This window comes from Cebus imitator, unplaced genomic scaffold (assembly GCF_001604975.1).
Source record: "Cebus imitator isolate Cc_AM_T3 unplaced genomic scaffold, Cebus_imitator-1.0 Scaffold74, whole genome shotgun sequence".
NCBI lineage: Eukaryota > Metazoa > Chordata > Mammalia > Primates > Cebidae > Cebus > Cebus imitator.
This window is the reverse complement of record NW_016107389.1, coordinates 6191040-6195812: the sequence shown is the minus strand read 5'-3', so window position 1 is coordinate 6195812 and position 4773 is coordinate 6191040. Positions and strand designations below refer to the sequence as shown.

Sequence of the window (4773 nt, the reverse complement as noted above, 5' to 3'; positions counted from 1 at the left end):
AAAAAAAAAAAAAAAAAAAAAAGGCCCTCCCTAACCACTCGATCAATAGAAAAATCACTTCTATCCATGCCATATTACATGCTCCTATTTCCTTCACAGCACTCACCACTACCTGAAACCGTTCTGTTTATTATCTTCCCCCAAACACAACAGAATGCCAGCTCCATTAAGGCAGAGAGCCTTCACTGAAGACCAGTGACAGTGACTAGAACATAAGACATTCAATACATGTAACTACATAAAATGCTGTACTGCTATTTAAAATGTAAGCTCAGCTAAGTACTGGGGGTCTTTTTGTTGTTTTGTTTTTTCGAGACAGAGTTTCACTCTGTCACCCAGGCTGGAGCACTGTGGCACGATCTTAGGTCACTGCAACCACCACTTCCCGAGTTCAAGCCATTATACCTCAGCCTCCCAAGTAGCTGGGATTACAGGCGCATGCCACCATGACACCCGGCTAAATTTTGTATTTTTTTTTTTAGTAGAGACAGGGTTTCACCATATTGGCCTGCCTGGTCTGGAACTCCCGACCTCGTGATCTGCCTGCCTTTGCCTCCCTAAGTGTTAGAATTACAGGTGTAAGCCAAGGCACCTAGCCTCAGCTAAGTATTTGCCTCTAAACATTTGTAATTCACTCTTCATGTAATTATATAAATTGAGTACTTGTAGAAACCTGGGCCAGCTGTTACCAAGAATCTGTAGGATGTAGGAAAGAAAAAACCAGAGGTATAAGACATTCAAATGTCACTCTGGACTTTTACTGAACAATAATCACAGCTTTCTGAAAAATCATTCAGGATGATTTTTTAAATGTTATCAGGAGTAATAAAAAAAAATTCATTTTTATTACCATCTGAAAGCTATTAAAGCTTGAGTAATTAATATCTACAATGCTACAGCAATAGCAATAATATGTGGAACAACAATCAGGTTTCTGTTTATTTGTTTGTCTTCAAAGAGTCTTGCTCTGTCACCCAGGCTGGAGTGCAGTGAGTGGCATGATCTCAGCTTACTGCAACCTCCACCTCCCAGATTCAAGCCATTCTCTTGCCTCAGCTTCCCAAGCAGCTGGGACTACAGGCACACACCACCACGCACAGCTAATTTTTGTATTTTCAGTAGAGACACGGTTTCACCATGTTGGCCAGGCTGGTGGAACTCCTGACCTCAAGTGATCTGCCTGCCTTGGCCTGCCAAAGTGCTGGGATTATAGGGGTGAGCCACCATGCCTGGCACACAGTTTCATCATAGGTTTTATCCATATACCTATCATGAGGGAATTGGTGCTTTCAGTACAGCATTTCTTTCTGGGGATTGGATTATGACGAATACAACAATGAATATCAAAAACCTACCTAGATACACAAACCATTAAATTTGGAACCTAGAGAAAACCAGAGTTACCTATTCTACAATTCTCATGTAAACAGGGAGAGCTGAAGCCCAAGGAGGGTTACCAATAAACTGGCAGATCTTATGTATAGCATGCAAAGATAGATCTAAAATCTAGATCTCCTGTCTCTAGCCCTAAGATTCATAAGATAATGTTACCCACAGAATGTTAATGTCAAGTTATAACATATTTTAACTGCTATCGTTTTTTAGACTGTCTTTTATTTCCTATTTAAGTCTTAGCCCAAAGGTGGAGAAAAACTCAAAAGAAGAGCACATATAAGCATGCCTTAAGTAAAGCATGATACAGAAACTCCTTTTTAAACTACAACAATAAAAGAAACATCTAAAAATCTAAACTGTTTGATTCAATTAGTTTCTTTCACGTTTTAATTTAAAGTAAAATAACTACTTAGGAGTATCTGATAAGTGACCATACCTTAGCGTTACACAAGCAAGGAGCTGTTCTCTTAAACATCAGTATAGCTCTCTCTCAATAATCTGTAGAAATGGAGCACCAATGAGAAATTCGTTTACGGTGTAACCTCTGCTGTAACGCATTTTTCACCTAAAGGAAGTCACTTTGTTTATACCTTTCTTCAAAAACCAACTCTCTTTCTGGTGAAACAACTACCAAACAAGTGGCCAACAGACACCAAACAAAAGTTTTTTGTTTTTTTTTTTTTTTGAGACGGATTTTTTGAGACGGAGTTTCACTCATGTTACCCAGGCTGGAATGCAATGGCGCGATCTCGGCTCACCGCAACCTCCGCCTCCTGGGTTCAGGCAATTCTCCTGCCTCAGCCTCCTGAGTAGCTGGGATTACAGGCACGCACCACCATGCTCAGCTAATTTTTTGTATTTTTAGTAGAGACGGGGTTTCACCATGTTGACCAGGATGGTCTCGATCTCCTGACCTCGTGATCCACCCGCCTCGGCCTCCCAAAGTGCTGCGATTACAGGCTTGAGCCACCGCGCCTGGCCTCAAACAAAAGTTAAAAAGTGACAGAAACATCTACACACGATACAGCACCCGTGATAAACAAGGAGAGACTCACTCTTCCTACATTTTCCTATAATATTGTTCAGACCAATTTATAAACACCCTCACCAATTCTTACAATACTATTGTGAATCTTTGGTCACAAACAATGAGCAGGAGAGAGATGATAAAGTCATTTGTCCAAGGTTAAACGACAAGAAAGCGTCCTAAGTAAAATAAATCAAGTCTTTTAAAAAAATCAATTGAAGGGTATTTTAAAAGGGCTTGCTTCTTATCCATCTGTTTTACCTCACAAATATAATCAAAGACTAGGGTGAAACAATGTGGCTTATATTGACATGAAGATGTTTATGAAAATACATACAGTAACAAACTATCAAAAGTAATCTTTACTAATAAGTTCAGTGTTATAGAACTTGTGTGTGACATTCTCAAAATCACATTCAAGCATTTACAAGCATCTCCCCCTCTCTCTCTCTTTCTCTCTCTCTCTCTCACACACACACACACACACACACACACAAATGGGAAAGGAAATGGAACCTTAGCTTATCTTTTTACCAGTTTATTCTTTTCGTTGAAGAGGTTCCTAAAACAAGAAAATTGCAGATAAAATACCAAACGAAATAAAGTTTGGATTAAGTCAGGTTCAAAAGCTACAGGAACTCCCACAAAACGAAGTCTATGTCAGCTGGCATCTTACTATTCAAGAGAATTCTAAATTAATGCCCACATAAATCAAGAAACAGGAAAGCTTACAACAATACAATGGAGTCACCCCACACTACGCACATGAACAAATTAAATGAATACCCTATACTTCCTGGTATTTTTCGAATATCAAAACTTACACTTAGGTTGAGAAATACCCATGTGCAAAGATCTACTATAAGCTATTTAAGAATTGTTGTGACAAATCTCTTTCTGGAGCACTGAACAGATATTCCCACTACAGCACTCCCATTGACTCTGATAAATTATCTAAGGACAAAAGTAAAAACATCAAGCTTCTTTTTAAATGACCAACAAGCCAACTCCATACAAAATCTGACGCGTCTGTATTTCGGCTGTTCCGCGGACTACGTTTCCTTGATCACAGCAGCAGCAGGCGACTCCCTAGCCGTCAGGGCTGACTTAGCGCCCTCCAACTCCCCGGGTCCGGGTTACCTTCAACACTCCATTGTCAAATCGCACTCCCACGCCCCGGTCCTCAGCCCCCATCCGGAGACTCTAGGGAGAGTCGGAAGACGGAGAGAAATCCCCTCACCCACACTCCCTCCCTGTAGGCTGTGGGTGTGTCGGCAGACGAATGCCTTGCCCAAACACAAAACGTCTGCAAAGACGCAGACCCTCAGTCCCCACCGAGCCAGCGATAACCGGCCGGTCGCCGACCCTAGCCTTCCGCGGCCGCAGCCCTTCCTCTTTCTCCCCTCCAGCCCGGCCCCTCCCCCGGTGCGCGCACGCGCGGCCTCCAATGGATCCCCTCCCCCCTGTTCCCCTCACCTTAATCATTAGCCACCCTCTTCTCTTCCAGGGTCCGGGAATCACTGACCCAGGAAGGAAGACAGAAATGTAACGCGTGAAGAGTACTGCGTCGAGAGCCTGCTATATGCGCCTCAGACGTCGGCCTAATAGGCCCCGAGACTCAAGAGCAGTGTCTGTCACCGCCACCAAAACTGTACGTGCGGCAGCGCCTGGACTCGGCCCAGCTAACCCGGCGTGGGTTCAGAATGCCTAGTTTGGTCCCGCAAGAACTCCTTCTCTGAAGCTGCGGGCGTTTCTACGCTGCGCAGTCCGAACACCTCCCCGCCGTCGCCGCCACTGCCGCTGCTCCCCTGCCGCCGCCGCCGCCGCCGCCGCCTAACCAATTCCTACCCTACCGAGGAGAGCACGACACTAGGGGCCTTTACGACAGTTCGGAAAGTAAGAGCGCAGTAGCCTTCACGCCTCTATTAACATCTGTTTGTTTCTGCGCTTGCTCCATTCCCGTTTCTCACCGTCCCGCCCCCTCGGTCCCGGCCCTCCCCCTTTGTACTGGTTTTATCAGTCTGTTGGCGAAACTGAACGGTGTCACAAAGCCCATTATTTAATTTTATTTGGTGATTATGCTTTCAACATTTAATCCAAATCCTGACTACATCTTGATTCATTTTTTTCTAACTAAAAAGTTAACCAACTACAGAATTACTGACTATATACTTACAGATACACGTAAACAAAAACGTAATGGGTTAGTGTCCTTCACAATAAATGATATCCATATCATATGCGCTAATGACATAAAGATCACAGCACCTCACTGTTAAAACGAATTTGCTTCCGGAATCAAATCAAAAGTGGTAAGAGATATCCTGCTAACTGGCTGTACAGTCGCATAA

General features: G+C 43.4%; 1 protein-coding gene across 1 annotated transcript in view; it reads right to left on the bottom strand.

The window, feature by feature from the left end:
- Positions 1-4301, bottom strand: part of RNF111 (ring finger protein 111) — a 101766-nt gene extending 97465 nt beyond the window's left edge. Inside the window, exon 1 of the mRNA XM_017531840.2 lies at positions 3899-4301. The gene's annotated coding sequence lies outside the window, so the exon portion shown is untranslated. The remainder of the gene's footprint in view (positions 1-3898) is intronic.
- Between the last annotated feature and the right edge of the window lie 472 nt (positions 4302-4773).